At 36.2% G+C, this 19,903-nt stretch overlaps 1 long non-coding RNA gene across 3 annotated transcripts in view; it reads left to right on the forward strand.

Moving 5' to 3' along the window:
- The window catches only part of LOC110196621 (uncharacterized), a 76,870-nt gene that overhangs the window by 29,092 nt on the left and 27,875 nt on the right, over positions 1-19,903 (forward strand). Inside the window, exons 4-5 of one of the 3 annotated variants that reach the window (XR_002321270.2) lie at positions 10,511-10,551; positions 12,656-12,975. The exons of 1 other annotated variant lie outside the window; for it this stretch is intronic. This is a non-coding gene — a long non-coding RNA (uncharacterized LOC110196621). Of the gene's footprint in view, positions 1-10,510; positions 10,552-12,655; positions 12,976-19,903 lie in introns of those variants that run through there. One more of the 3 variants, XR_013487816.1, reaches the window with a different exon arrangement.

Consider the following 19,903-nt stretch of genomic DNA (forward strand, 5'->3'; position numbering starts at 1 on the left):
AATAGTGTAACCCAAATGGCAAAAGAAGTCTAAAAAGCCAATTAGGAGAAGAATGCCCTAAAAAGCAAAATTGGCCAGATGGAAAAGGAAGTCCAAAAGCTAACTGAAGAAAATACTTCCTTAAAAATTACAATGGAGCCATTGGAAGCTAGTGACTTTATGAGAAATCAAGACACTGTAAAACAAATTCAAAAGAATGAAAAAAATAGAACACAGTGTGAAAGATGTCATTTGAAAAACAAACCTGGAAAATACATCCAGGAGAGATAATTTAAACATTATTGGACTATCTGAAAGCCATGATCAAAAAAAGAGCCTAGATATCATCTTTCAAGAAATTATCAAGGGAAACTACCCTGATATTTTAGAACCAGAGGGCAAAATAGAAATTGAAAGAATCCACCAATCACCTCCTGAAAGAGATCCTCAAAGGAAAACTCCTAGGAATATTGTAGCCAAATTCCAGAGTTCTCAGGTCAAGGAGAAAATATTACAATCATCCAGAAAGAAACAATTCAAGTATTGTGGAAACACAATCAGGATAACACAAGATTTAGCAGCTTCTACATTAAGAGACTGCAGGTCTTGCAATATGATATTCTGGAGAGCAAAGGAGATAGGATTACAACCAAGAATCACCTACCCAGCAAAACTGAGTATAATCCTTTAGGGGAAAATGGTTATTCAGTGAAATAGGAGACTTTCAAGCATTCTTGATGAAAAGACCAGAGCTGAATAGAAAATTTGACTTTCAAATACAAGACTCAAATGAAACATCAAGAGGATTATCCATAAGGATGCCTACACAGAGCAAGAATGCATGGAGTTCAAAGCTATTGTTTATAGTAACACCCTAAAATCCATTCTGGCTATTCTGTGAAGGCTATGACAGTTTTGAGGGTCGATTCTGTAAGTCCCCAAAGTACAGTAAGTGTGAAACCAATGCCATTCAACAGTGAGATCCGAACATGAAACAATAACATTGAATCATTTTGTGGCTACAGCTAGTTGACACAGTAGACAGAGAACTAGCCTTGGGCTCAGGAAATTTTAAGTTCAAAGGTTGCCTCAGACACTTATCAGTAGTATAATCTTGGGTGGATCACTTGATCTCTCTCTTAGCTTCAAATTCTTTATCTGTAAAATGGGGATAAAAATAGTACCTACTTCATAGGGTTGTTGTGAAGATTAAATGAAATCTATGAAGCATTTTAGAAACTCTCACACTTAAGATACTACTACTGTTAGTACTATTATTAACTAAATACAACTACGCTCAAATCCCAAATATGCTTCTATCTAGGCCACAAATTCTTTTATAGCTAAGGTCTCTATGGAGTAAATTTAATATTGAAACAATATATTACCTCCTCCTATTTCCATCATACACATGCACACATTTTTTTTTAAAGAAAGAATTTTATAATTTATTTCCTGGGTTGAAACAGTACAAAGAACTATGAAAGAAATTCATTCATTTGTTCAGTAAGTAGTCATTACTGTACACTCTGCCTTATGATTGGAAAATATCAGGTGGCCAGAGTGAAATGGACAGACTATGTGTTGTACTAGTACACACATAAAATAAAATACTTAAATAAATGACTCCAGTATGTTTAGTAGACTCACTCCCTCATAAATGACTTATAGGAGAATATGGATAAGGACAATGCAATGAGAAAGGATGTTACAATCTGCATCATTGAAGTGAATAGCTCCATTGATAAGATCACATCTATTAGAGTATTGGGACTTCACAGATATAAAGGATTTAAAGTTTTATAAAAATCCAATTTGCAAGGTAGCTGATTATTTTTTCAAAAACAGAAATTATAGAAATGGAAAGGACTTCAGATGTTATTTGGTTTAACCCTCTAACTTCATGGATAAAAAAGAGACCCAAAGAAGTAACATGTGTTGTCCAACATAATACTAAAAGTAATTGGAAAAGTCAGGATTCACACTCATGTCTTCTTGATCCAAATTTGTATGTGGTCATTACATCTAGCATTTGTTAGAAACAGAACTTGAACTCAGCTCTTTCTGACTCTAAAGCTAACCCACTACCCACAATTCTCTGCTACTTCACATAAATTCATTAGTAGAAGAAATATAAGATATAGTATTTTTCATGTTGGAAATCATATGCTATCATTAGTGTCATTGTTTTGTTTGTTTGGACTGTACTTGTGTCCTTTGTGTAGAGAACTCCCATTAAAGAAACTCATAACAATATAGACTGGTAACTTTTCTGTATCTAATAATACTAAAGTTGCCTGAGACAGGTAGAAGTTAAGTAACTTCCCCAGGGTGACATAGCTAGTCTTTGTCATAAATAGTACTTAAACCTGATTTTAATGCTGTCTCTCTATCTACTATGCCAAGTTACCTCTCAACCAATACTCACCCCCATTCCCCTCCCACAAAGAAAAGCTTTGATAAAATAAGTGGCAGAAATATAAGAATTCACCCAGTTATAGCATAGGATCATACACTACAGGATTATAAGATCATAGATCTTAGCTAAGAAGAAACTGAGAAGTCATCTAATCCAACCCTTTCATTTTTCAGATAAGGAAAAAGAGACCAAAGTGATTTACCCACAGTCATACAGGCATTAAGTAGCAATAGCATTCAAACACTGATTGAAATCACTCAGGGAGATCCTACAGAAGATATGAGGGCCAAAGGCAAAGGTCTTGGGATATCCATCCTTATCCAGAAATAAAGAATCCTCCTCAGAGGACCATAAAAGTATCTTCTCCCAGTGCTTATTTCAGCATCCCTGTTAGTGGAGTTAATATAAAATAAAGATCAAATACAATAGCAAAATAAATAGAGGAGGCACATTTGTAGCATCCTTCAAAAGAAATTGTGGGAAATTCATATGGGACAAACTGAAATTCATTCAGAAATATCTAATACATGTCTAGATAGTCTTTTCATGCAACTGTTTAAAAGACAAAACAGTAATAATCTTTTCCTACTACATGTTTTTAAAAATTTCATTTGCTTCTTTATTTTTAGGGACTTCATTTTATTTTTAATTTATGGAATAAAATAAGCATTTTTGTAATACAGTATAATAAAATAACGTGATTTCACACAAAACTGCAAATCAATTATGTACGACTTGCTATTTTAAAATATATAGCAAAGTTAGCACATAAAAAAAATGGGCTCAGGCACTTACTAGCTATGTGACCCTGGGCAAGTCAATTAACTCCTATTTATCTCATTTTCCCATTTGTAAAATGAGACACACCAAAGAAAGGAAGAGCAAACCACTTTAGTAATCTGCCAAGAAAACTCCATGGAAATAATCCATGGGCTCATGAAGAGTAAGACATGACTGAGCAAATAACAAATATTTTTATAATGGCATGGCTTAGCCATGAGCACATGAAGGAATATTCATTCCTTCAGCTGTTTGAGTTGACTTTTATTTCCTTAAGGAGCATTTTGTAATTGAATCTATATATCTTATGTGTGTTTTGGTAGATTGATCCCCAGATACTTTATGTATTTTGTTATTTTGAAAAGGATTTCATTTTCTATTATTTTCTCTTGGATTTTGTTATTATTATACAGGAAATGCCATTGGTTTTTTAAGGTTTATTTTGTAGCCTATGACTTTGTTCATCATTTACTTTATCAATTAATTGATAAATGAATTCCTAGGATTTTCCAAGTACATATCATTCACAAATAAGGATAGTTTTATCTTTTCTTTATCTATCTGCTTTTGATTTCTTACTCTTGACTTATCAGTATTGCTAGCACTTCCAGAACATTAAGTGACAATGAGGAGAGGAGGCATCCTTTTTTTGACTCCCGTATTTATTGGAACAGAATGTCACCATTACATATGATGTTTGTTTTTGGTTTTAGATAGATGATTTGTATGTCATTAAGAAACCTGCCTATGCCTGTACACTTTGTAGGGTTTTGAGAATAAAAGAGTGTTATACTTTGCCGAAGGTCTTTCTACATCAACTGAGATAATCTAGTAGCTTTTAGTTTTTTATTTAAAAAAATATGATTCATTATACTGATTGTTTTACTAAGGAAGAACCATCCTTACATCATTGATATAAATCCAACTTGGTCACTGTGAATCATTTTTTGTTTTGTAAATCAGTGTAGTCTTTTAAATTTAATTTAATTCATTTTTGAGTTGATGTTTATTAATGTAATGATTAAAAAACTTCAAAAAATGTTTCTGGGTAATTAATCACTTTATTAATAAGGCCAGCACATTATTAGTAAAAGGATGGTCATTTGGCCATCTCTGTTACCCAAAGGCAAACATGGTGGTGGGCTCAGGGCTTATACATTTTTTTGGAAGGGAAATAACAATCCACTGTGATTGGTTAACACAATGGGAGATGGCCTATATTAAAATGAGGGGCTGAGAGTGACATCATGTCACCGTTGGACAAATAAACTATCTCTGTACCCAAACCACTCCAAGCTTTGGGGTATCTATTCAAAGAATATATGCCCCACACAAACCAGGGCGAGGTCTTGAACAAGAAATTTAGTCCAATATCATTATCAACAATATCCTTCAAGAGGCTGAATTGTTTAAAATCAGGACTTTAGAAGAAGGAGAGAACTTGAAATCTCCCCAAATTATTGGTTATTAATAATCATTTCTCTCATTAATGATAAAGATGTAATTATTTAGTTTTTTCCCTGTTTTAGTATTAGGATGATATTTGCCTCAGAAAATAATTCTATTAATGTATTTTCTAAATTTTTCAGAATAACTCATATAGTATGGATGCTAAGTGTTCATCCACATTTGGTAAAATTCTCCTGTGAATCCATCAAGAGTAAATATTTTTTTTGATTTTTGAAAATTATTCTGCTAGGCAGTTTACACCTAGTTCTGTTTGCTTTTATGAGATTGGGTTACTTAAGATCTCACTGTGGTTCTCTGTCAATGTGAGCATTTTATGTTTTTGAAAGTATTCCTCCATTTCTTTGTTGTTCCCAGTTTTATTAGCATATAACTGTGTGTAACACATTTGAGTTACTCTTTTCATTTCTTCTGATTATGTTGTGATTTCACCTTGTTTGTTATTTAGTTGATTTGTTTTCTGCCCTCTTGTTAAAAAATATTGTTTAAAGTTTTATCAATTTATATCTTTAACAAAACACATTTTATTTTCATTTTTAATTTTATACATTTTTTGTTTCAGTTTATTTATTCTCTGATTTCAATATCTTTTGTTTTGCACTCATTTGAGGCTCATTAATTTGTTGGCTTTCTAATTGTTAAAAATATACAACAGTTTATTAATTCCCTCATCTATTTTGATAATGTATTTTTTTTGTTTGCTTGTTTTGTTTTGTTTTGTTTTTTTGGTGAGGCAATTGGGATTAAGTGTGTTGCCCAGCATCACACAGCTAGTGAGTGTTATGTGTGTGAGGCCAGATTTGAACTCAGGTCCTCCTGACTCCAGCCCCAGTGTTCTATCCACTGCTCTACCTAGCTTCCCCAATGTATGTTTTTAAGGATATATTTTCCCCCTTTAAGATTGCTTTAGCTATATCCCAGAAAGTTTGACATGCTGTTTTATCATTATCATTTATTTCACATAATTATTGTCCCCATGATTTGCTCTTTGACTGACTCATTATTTAGGATGTTATTGTTGAATCTCCATTTTAGTCAGTGTCTTTGATTTGAGATTACTGAACCAATTAAGGTTTTCATTGTGTTATGTCCCATAAAGGATATATTTATTAATTTTGCTTTTTTAATCTTTGTTTTCAATGTGTTTGTGCCCCAATACATGTTCAATTTTTGTAGAAAGTCCACATGGTGCTGAGATGTGAGTTCTTAACAGGTTGGCAAAGAAGTAAGTAGTGAGCAAAAGGCTGATACTAGAATAGACTACTTTCCCCCTGGAGTTTAGCAGTGAAATGGATGAGAAATATCAGAGTACCTTGGGTGGTGATCAGAGACAAGCGAAGTTTTGTGAGGATTGGAAGACCAGAGTAAGTTTGTAAGTTGTGGTACAGGAGCTATAAAATATAGAGAGATTGGAGATGAGTTTAGGATGAAATTATCATAGAGATAAAAAGAATAGTAATACTAATAATGAAATAAATAATCATATATAATATATAATTATATATAATACATTGTATATACATATTATATATATTACTGATACACACACACACACACACACACATATATATATATATATATATATATATATATATATAATATTAAAACAAGCATTCATATTATACTTTAAAGTTTGTAAACCATTTCAGGTAAACCAAGGATACAAATATAGGGGTTAATTTTGGCATACTGAATGCAGACCTGATCCTCTGAGACTGCAGTAATGAAGTAATAGAGAGATGAAGATATAGAATGGTTTTGAGATGATAATGGAAGACAAAGAAGATTCAAAAGGCTAGTTTTGATATTCTTAGTAAAGCAGGAGGCAAAGTTATGTGACATCATTATGAAAGTAGTTTATAAGCACATAGAAAGGCCAATGTGAGAGAAGAGGAGAAGATTTGGAGCAACTACTGTGCACAGTAAAAATCAGAGATGACGGGGTAGCTATGTGGGACAGTGGTTAGAGCATTGGCCCTGAAGTCAGGAGGACCTGAGCTCAAATCTGGCTTCAAACCAAACACTTGACACTTGCTAGCTGTGTGACCCTGGGCAAGTCACTTAACCCCAATTGGCTAAAAAAAAAATAAAAATCAGAGATGAGGAAGTCTCTGATCTTCAATTTTCTTATCTGTAAAATGAGGCAATAATACATTTCCTGATTAACAGAATTGTGAGGAAAATGGTCTTAATCATTAATAGAAGAATGTTAATATGTTCTCGGGGTACAGCTAGGTAGTACAGTGCTTAGAGTACTAGAATCAGGAAAGTCTAAGTTTAAATTTTGCTTTAGAAACTTACCCATGTTTGCCTCATTTGCTCATCTATGAAATGGGGGCATACTGGAAAAGCAGATGGTAAAGCAATCCAGTATCTTTGCCAAGAAAAACCCATAGATAAGTTTATCAGGTCGTGAAGAACTGGATGTGACTGAACAGCTGGAAAACAACAACAACAACAACAACAACAACAACAACAACAATATATTCTAGTCGTTATTATTATTATAGTTTTCTTATAATTTGATAATAATTACTAGTTATTATTTCCTTGTCATGAGACTTTGATTGGACCCTACTCATTTTCTGGAGCTTTGGGTTCTGGCTCAGGAAATGTCTGTCATCCACTTTCCACAAAATCCTAGATATAAGCTTTACTGGGTGATTTTATATGATATTAGTAAGGTTTGAAACATTATATATTTATATGTATTTATATACACATCTACATACAAATATGTATATATGTGCACATGCATACATGTACATATGTTTATGTATACATAGTTATATGTACATAAGATTTTATCCTTAGAACAACCCTTTGAAGTAGACACTATCGTTATCTCCATTTCACAGATGAGGAAAGTAAAGTTGCACACCCCTGGTCACATAGTTAATAACTATCTGAGTCAGGATTTGAATTTGGGTCTTCCTAACTCCAAATCCATCATTCTATTCAATATCCCACATGGTTGTCTATATGGTATCATTATGTGATGACTTTATATTAAGACAACCACTGATAGAGTGGAGGTTTTTAATGACAATTGTCTCAAACATTCTCACCTATATACAAGCAATTGGTGATGCCTCATATCTCTTGGAGAGAACAAAAAGAGACAAAAGAAAAAGAAAAAAACACCCATGACAACCTGACCTTGTGTAGAACACTGCCTTGAATGTAGAAATATGTGTTAAATATTTCTTAAATTGAATTAAAAAGGGTAGCCATCAACAAACCAACCTAAAGATCTGTGGGCTATGTAAAGTAATAATAGTAATAACAAGAGCTAACATTTATATAGTCTCTACTGTGGGCCAGACCCTGTGCTAAGCACTTTACAATTGTCTCATTCAATTCTAACAAAAACCCTGGGGAGGTAGATGTTATAATTAAACTAACTTAACAAATGAGGAAACTGAAATTGAGTGATTTGTCCAAGGTCACACAACTGCTATCTGAATCCAGGTTTAAATGGACTCCAGGCCCAGAAGTCTATGCATTGTACCACTTTGCTCTCCCAGTGGAGTCCCTCCTCCCCTCAACCTCTTAGAATCTCAGTAGCCTTCAGATCTTTGCTCAAATACCACGTAAGCAAATGGGCAGACATCAGCACTGGAACCCCGCACACGACTCAGCATAGCCAGTAAACAGGCAGCTGCCAGTGTTAGAACCCACCATGTGCATCAGTGTAGCCCTTGGCAAACAGGCGGATACCAATATAGGAAAACCCCATCACCCTCAGCACACTCCAGACACCAGCCCTGGGACACCAGCTCAGTACCAGGTAAACTGCCAGACCCCCTGTGACCTCCAGCAGTGCCAGCCATCCCCCAGTTCCCCTCAGTGCAGCACCAAACACAGGAGCCCCCCATGGCCCCAATAGAACATCAAGTGCAATACCAGGTAAACAGCCAGGGCTTGTAGCCCCTAGACCAAGAAGCTTGGTATACTACCCTTTCCAATCCAAAAGCAGAGCTCAAATGTGAAAGTAAGGAAAAGGCTGAAAAAGATGAGTAAAACACAACACAAAAGGATCTGATCCTAGAAAATTATTACGGTGACAGGAAAGGTCAAGACACAAACTTGGAAGAGGACAACAGTGTCAAAATACCTATATGCAAAGTTCCAAAGAAAAATTGGAATTGGTCTCAAGCCCAGAAAAAACTCACAGAAGAGCTCAAAAAGGAGCTTAAAAACCATATAAGAGAGGCAGAAGAAAAATTGGGAAAAAAAATGAGAGTGATGCAAGAGAACTATGAAAAAAAGTGTCAACAGCTTGAAAAAAGAAATCAACTGCTTAAAAAGTAGAATTGGTCAAATGGAAAAGGAGGTACAAAAGCTAACTGAGAAAAACAACTCTTTCAAAGGTAGAATTGGTCAAGTGGAAGCTAATGAGTCTATGAGAAACCAAGAATCAATCAAATAAAATCAAAAGAATGAAAAAATAGAAAAAAATGTAAAATACCTCACAGAAAGAACAACTGACTTGGAAAATAGATCCAGGAGAGATAATCTCAGAATCATTGGGCTATTTGAAAGGCATAATCAAAGGAAGGACCTGGACAGCATCATTCAAGAAATGATTGAGGAAAACTACCTTGATAGCCTGGAAAAAAGCAAAATAGGCATTGAAAGAATCCTCAGATCACCTCAGGAAAGAGATCTCAAAATGAAAACTCCGAGGAATATTATAGCCAAACTTCAGAACCATCAGGTTAAGGAAAAATACTATAAGTGGCCAGAAAGATACAAAAAATATTGAGGAGCCACAATCAGGACAACATGGGACCTAGCAGCTGTAGTATTGAAGGATCAGAAGTCATGGAACATGATATTCTGGAAGGCAAAGGATTTAAGACTACCATCATGAATCATGTCCCCAGCATAACATTTCATAATGTTTCAAGGAAAAAAAAAAGCTTGTCATTCAGTGAAATAGAAAGATTTCAGTCTTTCATGAGGAGAAGTCCATAACTGAACAAAAAATTTGATTTTCAAAATCAAGACCCAAGAGAAGTATAAAAAGGAAGAAAAAAAGGATTAAATAGAGCTGAACCGTTTACATCTCTAAATGGGAAGATTATACTTGTGACCTTAAAAATTGTACGACCAAAAGCACAGCAAGAAGGAATACATAGACAGAGGGTATGGAGATGAGGTGAAATAAGGGAATGATATTTTAAAAATTAAGGGATGAAAAAGAGGACTACATTAGATGTAGAAGGAAGGGAGAGGTAGAACGGGATAAATTATTTCACATGAAGAAGTCTGAAAGATTTATCACGTAGAGGGGAACATGAGAGGGTCAGCAATGGGCATAACTTGGACCTTACTCTCATCAGATTGGTTCAAAGAAGTTATAATGTACACAGTTAGATGAATATAGAAATCTGTCTTACCCGACAGGTAATTGCATAGCAATAACAAATAGAATTTTTAAGTCCTCTCTCCTGGATCTATTTTCCAGGCCATTTTTTTTTCCAATGAGATATTTCATATTGACTTCTATTTTTAATTCTTTTTTTAAAAATAATTTCTTGATTTCTCAAAGAATCATTAGCTTCCATTTGCTCCATTTGGACCTCTTTTTCCATTTGGCCAGTTCTGCTTTTTAGGCATTCTACTCCTCATTGGCTTTTTGGACCTCTTTTGCCATTTGACATTGTTTGTTTTTTAAGGTGTTATTTTCCTCAGTATTTTTTTGTGTCTCCTTCAAGAAGCTGTTGACTCTTTTCTCATGATTTTATTTTATCACTCTTGTTTTTCTTCCTTTTTTACCTCTTTCTCTCTTACTTGATTTTCAAAATCCTCTTTGAGTTCTTCCATGGCTTGAGACCAATTCATATCTTTTCCTTGCAGGCTTTGGATGTAGGAGCTTCGACTTTCCTATTTTCATCTGAGTAAGTATTTTGATCTTCTTCATCACCATAACTTTCTACAGTCAGAGATTTTTCCATTATTTGTTCGTTTTACCAGCCTATTACTTGACTTTTAACTGTTTGCTAAAGTAAGGCTCTGCTTCTAGGGTGGGGGGTGCACTGTCCCAAACTTCAGGGGTTTTGTGCACCTGTTTTCAAAGATACTTCTAGGGACTTTCAAGTTTTCAGTTCTTCCAAGGTGGTATGATCTAAGGAGAGGTGTTTTCTACTCTCCTGGCCTATGTTCTGTGAGTGACCACAAGCACACTTTTTTGTCCTGGAATTGTGAGGAGGGTCCCCCTTCCACTTCTGCTACAAGCAATGCTAATGTCCTCCTCACCCTGAGAACGCCACCCAAAATAGGGACCCAGATGCAGGTGTGGACAAATCAACAGAGTCCTCAGTGATAGCAAAGACACCTGTGATCTCCTTTTGACCAGTTCAACCCCCTTATCATCTGTGGCCTGGGAACCCTAGAAGTAGCTGCAGCCACTGCCACTGCTGATTAAGTCACCCCAAGGCCTGCTCTAGGCTCACTGTGGCCTGGTCTATACTGGTGCAGCCTGTGCTGGATGGTACTTCTCTCTCAGCCTAGTCTAACAGACCTTTCCTGCCGATCTTGTAAGTTGTCTTGGGCTGGAAATTTGTTCCACTCCATTTTTAATGGGTTCTGCTGCTCTAGAATTTGTTTAGAGTCATTTTTAAGGTATTTGGAGGGTTTTTGGGGAGAGCTCAGGCAAGTCCCTGCCTTTACCATCTTGGCTTTGCCCTACAATTCTAATTTTCAAGGAGTTGTTTTTTTCCCTTAAGATTCTGAATCTCCTTTTCTAACTGGTTGACTTTCTTTCCATACTCTTATTTTTCTTGGATTGTTCTTATTTTTTAAATTTTTACTCAATCTCTCTCATTTGATTTTCAAAGTCTTTTTAAAGTTCTCCTAAGAATTCTTTTTGGGCAGGTGACCATTTGATGTTACTCTTTGGGATTGGAGAATTTATTTCCTTTAGTATCCTCCTGTGCAGGTGAACCTCAGTATTCTCTGTTACCATAGCAACTTTTTATGGTTGGATTCTTTCTCTTGTGTTTTCTAATTTTTTTTTTTTGCTTGCTTATTTACTTGTAGTAGCTTATTTTTAATTTTTTTTAAAATTTTTTGTAATCACCTCTAGTTCTGAGGGATGGGGGGATGGTGCCTCTGGCTTCAGATCTTCCTTCAGTTTTCCTCTCTGGCCTGGAACTGAAATCAAGAACTCTGCCCTCTTGTTAATGCCCACAGCTAGTGGTATCTCTACCCCATTGCTTCTGCACTCACTGGGGGTGTGCTGGTTCCTTCTTGCCCTGGGCCATGTCTTGGCAGCACAGCTGGGTTTGGTGTTTCTTATCAGCAGCAGTTTCCTTAATTTTCTTTGGCTTAGATTCAGACTCCTGACACTGTCTAGGAAGTGAAAGTTCCTGTGGGTGAGGCTGAGGCTACCTCTCAACCCAGCTAGCCCCAAAGGTCACCACTTGCTGTTTCAGGAGAACTACCCAGGAGGTGTTAACTTTTCACAGGCACCAACCCTCAGTCCTGGGATTTTTCTTTGGATCTTCACTTGGTTGTCCTAGGAGGACTACTGTTCTGCCCCAACTCTTAGTTGTTTTTACTGTTCTATATTTGCCCTGAGGTGCAATTTTGTCTTGTTTGTGTGGGAAATCTGGAGAGCTTGGAATTTTCTGACCTGCTCTGCTATCTTCCTAGGATAGTCTCCTATTGTATGACTCTTAATGAGTTCAACTAACTCTTCCCCCACCTATCCTACTTCATACCCTGGTAGTGTGTTTCCCTCTATCCTTAGTTCTTACCATGGGCCTAAGAAAGTAACAAAACATCCTGCAACTGGGGAAATAGGGGTTATTCAGATCTCACTGAATTTCTTCCCTCATGCCCACCTACTCCCCTTAGTTAACATATGGGGAGCCAAACATTTTCCATATTGCTATTACCAAAGAAAGGAAGCAGAGAAATTAAAGTTAATTCCATTCTGCATTTACTTGAGTTGTATGTACTAGGTATAATTATCTTTAAATATGTACTTGGCCTTTGTAGTAATCCATTCCTAGATCAATCCACAAGTAACTTCTGACAGGCAGCATAGTACAGTGGAAAAGAGCCTTGGAACTGGAGCCTGAAGATCTGGGTTAAAATCTCACCTAAATGAGCTGGAGGAAGGAAATGGCAAACCACTCCAGCAACTTTGCCAAGAAGATTCGGACATGACTGAAAGGACTGAACTGCTTTTATGAAGATGGGTACAGAATTGCTAAAGATACTGCATTCTTCTTTGTTTTCCTTTGGGTCTACTTCCATTGCTGTATTATTTTCCTGTGCTTCCTGTTCTCTATTAAAATTCCTGATGCTCTACTAAACTCAAATCCAGTGAATGAATTATCACCTCTGTGATGTTAGGTCATAGATCCTGAAATCTAATCTGACTTTAGATAATGATTTTTTCCTCTGCACCTGGACTCAACATCAAGATTTTTTTTTTAATTTCCCAAAGGCCATCCTGCATCTGTACTGTCTTTTGTAGAAAAGAATTTTTAGGGTGAAGGTATCAGGTGGCAAATTGAAATTGAACATTTTAAAATAAAATGAATTACAAATTAATCATGCTTGCATTCTTAGTTGAGCAAATACTTAAGAAGGTATCATATTTGTAAAAAGTGTTAAGTAGCAGAGAAAAAGATTATTTACAAATTGTAATTAATTATGAAAGAAAAAAATATACAAGTTTCTTAGGAAAGGTTGGTACTGATTCGGGATCCTTAGGTACCAAAACTTTTTGGCCTTTCCTTTTAGTTTGTAATCAATCGACTAATGAGCTAAGAAACATTTCTTTTTTTAAATTAATTTTAAAATTAATTTTAATTAATTTATTTTTAGTTTTCAACATTCACTTCCACAAGATTTTAAGTTCCAAATTTTCTCCCCATCTTATCCCTTCCCCCACCCCAAGACGGCATGCATTCTGAATATACCTTCTCTTAATCTGCCCTCCCTCCTATCTCTCCCCTCCCTTCTCTTATCCCCTTCTCCTTCAGTTCTCCTGTAGGGCAGGATAGATTTCTCTACTGTATATCTTATTTCCCAGTTGCATGTGAAAGCAGTTATTTTTTAACTTTTGTTTCTACAATTTTGGGTTACAAGTTTTCTCCCATCTTCTCTCCCCACCAACCCTCATTGAAGAGGCAAGCAACTCAATACAGGTTATATATATGTAGTTACACAAAACGCTTCCATAGTAGTCATGTTGTGAAAAACTAAGTATATTTCCCCTAATCCTAGCCTGCCCTCCTCCATTTATTCTATTCTCTCTTTTGACCCTGTCCCTCCTTAGAAGTGTTTGCTTCTGATTATCCCCTCCCCCAATCTGCCCTCCTCTCTATAATCCTCCTGCTCTCTTGTTCCCTTCCCCCCCATTTTCCTGTAGTGTAAGATAGATTTCCATACCCAATTGAGTGTGCATGTTATTCTCTCCTTAAGCCAAATCCAACGAGAATAAGATTCACTCATTCCCTCTCACCTTCCCCCAAATTACCCTCCACAGTAAAAGCCTTTACTTGTCTGTTTTGTGTGAGATAATTTACCCCATTCTACCCCTCCCTTTCTCCTTCTCTCTGTATAATCCTTTCTCACCCCTTAATTTTATTCTCTGGATATCACCCCTTCATCTTCAACTCACCCTGTGCCCTCTATCTATCTATATTCCTATATATATGTATATTATATATAGTATATATATATATGTGTATATATATGTATATATATTTGTATATATATGTATACACACACACATAATTTTTTGCCTCCAACTACTCTAATACTGACAAAGGACTCATGAGTTACAAATGTCATCTTTCATGCAGAATGTAAAAAGTTCAACCTTAATAAGTCTCATGATTTCTCTTTCCTGTTTACCTCTTCATTTTTCTCTTGAGTCTTGTATCTGAAAGTCAAATTTTCTATTCAGCTCTGGTCTTTTCATGAAGAATGCTTGAAAGTCCTCTATTTAAATGAATATCCTTTTTTCCCCCTGAAAGATTATGCTCAGTTTTGCTGGGTAGGTGATTCTTGGTTGTAATCCTGTCTCCTTTGACCTCCAGAATGTCATATTGCAAACCCTCTAGTCCCTTCATGTAGAATCCGTTACATCCTCTGTTATCCTGATTGTGTTTCCACAATACTTGAATTGTTTTTTTTTTCTGGCTGCTTGCAATATTTTCTCCTTGACCTGGGAACTCTGGAATTTGGCTACAAAATTCCTAGGAGTTTTCCTTTGGTGATCTCTTTCACGACATGATTGGTGGATTCTTTCTGTTTCTGTTTACCCTCTGGTTCTAGAATATCAGGGCAGTTTTCCTTGATAATTTCTTGAAAGATGATGTCTAGGATATTTTTTTTCATCATGGCTTTCAGATCGTCTAATAATTTAAAATTATCTCTCCAGGATCTATTGTCCAGGTCAGTTATTTTTTCAAAGACGTATTTCACATTGTCTTCTATTTTTTTTTATTCTTTTGGTTTTCTTTTATGATGTCTTGATTTCTAATAAAATCACTAGCCTCCATTTACTCCATTCTAATTTTTAAGGAAGTAATTTTATTCAGTGAGCTTTTGGACTTCCTTTTCCATTTGGCTAATTCTGCTTTTGAAGTCATTCTTCTTCTTATATGCTTTTTGGACCTCTTTTGCCATTTTGGTTAGGCTATTTTTTAAGGTGTTATTTTCTTCAGCATTTTTTTGGGTCTCCTTTAGCAAGCTGTTGACTTGTTTTTCATGATTTTCTTGTGTAACTTTCATTTCTCTTCCCAGTTTTTCCTCTACTTCTCTTACTTGCTTCTCAAAAACCTTTTTGAGCTTTTCGATTGCCTGGGACCAATTCATGTTTTTCTTGCAGGCTTTGGATGTAGGAGCTTTGACTTTGTTGTCTTTTTCTGGTTATATGTTTTGATCTTCTTTGTCACCAAAGAAAGGTTCTATGGTCTGACTTTTTTTTTTTGCAAGGTTTGTTCATGATCCCAGCCAATTAATTGAGCTTTAAACTCTTTGTTAGGGTAGGGGTCTGCTTCCAGTGTGGAGAATGTACTGTCTCAAGCTTTGGGGGTTTTGTGCAACTGTCTTCAGAGATACTTCTAGGGACTTATAGATTTTCAGTTCTTACAAGGTGTGATCAAGTACAAGGTGTTTACTCCTTTCCTGCCCTGTGCTCTGGTCTATGAGTGACCACAAGCACTATTTCTGCCTTGGAACTGTGGGTAGGATTTACCCTCATCACCACTACAAGATCCTCCACACCAGCACTCCTCCTCTTCCCGGGATCACCGTCCAGAACTGTGACCCAGATCCAAGCACAGACAAAGCAAGAGAATCCTGCACCAACGAAGAGATCCCTGCAATCCCCCTTTCATCAGCCACTCGATTCCCCCTCAATCTATGGGCCAGAAGCTGAGGAAGCAGCCACTGGTCCAGGGCCATGCTCAGGGACTGGGGCTAAGATGGAGCTTCTCTCTTACAAAGGTCACAGAGTTTTCCTACTGACCTTCTAAGTTCTCTTTGGTGTTTGTGGGTTGTGAAGTCTGGAAACCACCATAGCTGCCTGTGATTCAGTCCTCTTAAGCCTGCTACAGGTTTGGTGACGCTTATTTTGCCTGTGCACCTGCATTGAACTATGTTCCTCTCCCAGCCTGGCAGGATACACCTTTCTAATCAATCATCCAGGTAGTTTTGGCCTGGCAATTTTTTTTACTCTGTGTTTTTGTGGTTTCTGCTGCTTTAGAATTTGTTCAGAGCAATTTTTTATAGGTGTCTGGAAGGATTTGGGGGTGAGCTCAAGGTTTTACTCCACCATCTTGGCTCTGCCCCCCAGAAACATTTCTTAAACTTCAGGCTCTGCCCTAAGCCTGAGGATACAAGCAAAATGCAAAAGTAGTCCCTCCACTGGGAGAGCTTAAATTCAAATGGATGAGTTTATATGTGTGTGTGTGTGTACATGTGTGTATACACACATACATACACATGTAATTTCATACACATATATACATACACATGCATACATGTAATTTCATACAAGATACATAGTTTATAACATTTAAAATAAACATAATTATGGAGTGATGAAGAAAAATTGTATTGGAAAATGGGCTTTTAATTTAATTATTGTATTTATGATTTATTCTTATAATATTTAAATTCATATTTTAATTAAATATGAAAATAAAAACACTTCAATTTTTTTTATAACATAAATGGTTGTGAGACAGGTAGCAGCAAGTAGTCAATAAAAAGCTAGCTTTGCAGTCAGAAAGAACTGAGGTCAAGACTTGCCCCTGACATGTGAGATCCTGAGCAATCAACTAAGTACAGAAAAAATATTTAGCCATCTCATTAAGATAGAGCCTCCTACAGTGGAGTTACATGAAAGTTTTCTTTAAATACACTTATGCTCCATGGAGCGCTACATTTATTTCTAAGCTGGATATCAGTCTGTTCTCTAGACAGCTCTCTTGGAGCATAAATTGTAGAGAAGGTGGCAGCTTACATTCAGAGAGAGAGTGTTCTTATCTAGGAGTTTCCTATTCTAATAAAATCACAGGTCTAGTCTCTATCCCCTATAGCAAATATAAAATAAAGGAGAGTTAAGAAAAGTTAGTAATCATTAAATGGAGTAATAAATTAAATACAAATAATGTGTTGTATCCAAATAAATATCTCATTTATTAAGCAGAGTAACATTATTCTTGCACTAGTTTACCTGATTGTGGCCTGAATTACAGCTGATGGACATCCATGTTTGGGGACCTAGAGGAAAAGTGAATGTAGAATCATAGATCTAGGCCTGAAGGAGACATTATAATTTTTCTGGCCTAACACTCTCATTTTCTAGAGAAGGAAACTGAAGCTTAGGAAGATTTATGTGATTTGTCTTGGGTCACACATATAAGCATTGGTGGCAGGATTTGAACCCAGGTCCTTTAATTCTAAAGTCTCAAAAAGTAAGAATTTAGCACCTCCAGCTGGACAACTCCTTATAATCTTGCTCCAATTATTTTTCATGAGTCTGAGTCCAGATACACCAGCAAAAGACATAAATTACGGGATTGAAGAGACAAAGCAGGGAGAAGCATGAAACTACTGGCACTAAGCCTGAACCTTGGCCTATAGAAGTAAACTCAGGTTCAGGATAAGTAGAAGTTGGGGATACTATGGAAACCTTGGCTGGTAAGTGTATTTACTGCTAGAAACCCACCTCTTTTCTGGGGTGATATTTTCTGGGTTTTCAGAGGTTGATAGGGGAGAGTGAGAGCAACTACCTTTTCACTCTGCCATCTTGGCTCCTGGAAGCAAAAGTCTAGAAACCCACCTCTTGACACTAAGCACCACAGATCTGGACTAGGAGAGTAGTATTGTGTGGTTGACACAGAAAGGATGACATGGCTGAATCTAGCACAGATGTAGGTAGTTTAAAATCTGTACCTAACTGCAGGGTTCCTACGAGCAGACATCAGTTTGGTATATACCTGATACATCTTCACTTCTGGAGAGATGTGCTACCCAACATGGGAACTTCTAGGCCACAATATGTGTTTTTAAACATTGCTTTTTTCTGAACAATCTTCTATATACCTATCTCATGCTTTGTTATTCTCTGAGTTCAGCTGTGCCTTTGGCTTTTATTAGTTACTGAGAATTTTTTTCCTTCTATTGATGATGTGGTATGGTACTGGAGAAACAAAAAAAATGTGTAAAAATTTTGGGGTTGTGTACTTTTAACCATATTCATTATTCTACCATAATACTCGAGAGGAAGCATCGCACAGCCCTTCACATTCTGACCCTAACTGCCTTTCCATCTTCATTATACATTAGTCTTTTTTTTGTACTTTATGATACCGTCAAAGCAGCTTCTTTATGTTTCTTCCATACAGCATTGCACCCCTGACTTACAATAGACTGTCCCCCAAACCTGGGACACACTCTCTCCTCATTGAAACCTTTACAGAATCTTTCTATATTCATGTATGATATTCAAATGCCATGGTGTATGTGCGGTTATGTGTGTATGTTAAATATGAAATCCTCTGTTTGGCATTCAAAGTCCTTTATACCACTCTAATCTCACCCCTACAGCACAGATCACATCTCTGTGCAAATACACCTTTCTATACTAACATCTCATTTCTATCTCCTGACATATTTATTGAGAGATTACTATTTACTAAACACCATGTAGGAACCCTCATCAAGATAAAAAAAATAGCAGTAGGTTAAAAAAGAAACATATGCATGGAAGTACTATTTTTTCCTCAGTGGGACTATTACCTCTTGACTAATAATCATGTTCTAGAATTCATTCTTCAGGTAAGGGATTGGATTGAATGATCTTTCCAATGCATTCTGCTCTATGATTATGAATAACATTATCAAAAGCAGATTTGATCAGAATAAGAAGTCTTAACATATTAACTAGCCTGAATATATACATATATACCTATATATATACATTTATATACATATATACACATATACAGTAGATAGACACACAGAGGTATATGTACATATTTATATATAATGTGTGTATGTGTGTGTGTGTGTGTGTGTGTGTGTGTGTGTGTGTATAGTTGTCACTTAGAAGAGGAATCCAGCTTATCCTGCTTGGCCCCAGGGAGCAGAACTAGATCATTTTATGGTTATTATAGAAAGGCAGATTTCTGAAAATTTTAGAAATTTGGAAAAAGCTTCCCCAAAATTTAAGGTATTCAAAAATAAATTTCTGACTGAGAAACCAGTGATTTTCTCATTATTAAAGGTATTCAGTCAGAGACATGTATACATGTCCAGCTGTTGTGAAAAGCATGGTAGGAGTTCAACCAGAAGAGCTCTATGTCATTTAGAGCAGAGGTGTCAGACTCATGGTCCCAAGTAGCCCATAAAACTCCTAAGTACCTAGAAACAGATTAAAGTCTAATTAGAATTTTTTTAACAAAATAAAATTGCAATATAGAAAATGTTAATTTATAGTTGGTTTTTTTTGTTTGTTTTGTTTTTAGACAATTTGGGTTAAGTGACTTGCCCAGAGTCACACAGCTACTTAAGTGTCAAGTATTTGGTCTGAGGCTGGATTTGATCTCAGGTCTTCCTGACTTCAGGGCCTGTGCTCTATCCACTGTGCCAGCTAGCTGTCCCAATTTGTAGTTTTCTTAATCAGCATGAGTTACAGGGTTCTGTTTCTATTTGAATTTGACACCACTGATTTAGAGGGACTCAAAACCTTCAGTAAGGCCTAAGAGGCACAGT

Source organism: Phascolarctos cinereus, unplaced genomic scaffold, assembly GCF_003287225.1.
Source record: "Phascolarctos cinereus isolate Bilbo 61053 unplaced genomic scaffold, phaCin_HiC Scaffold_726;HRSCAF=1367, whole genome shotgun sequence".
Classification (NCBI taxonomy): Eukaryota; Metazoa; Chordata; class Mammalia; order Diprotodontia; family Phascolarctidae; genus Phascolarctos; species Phascolarctos cinereus.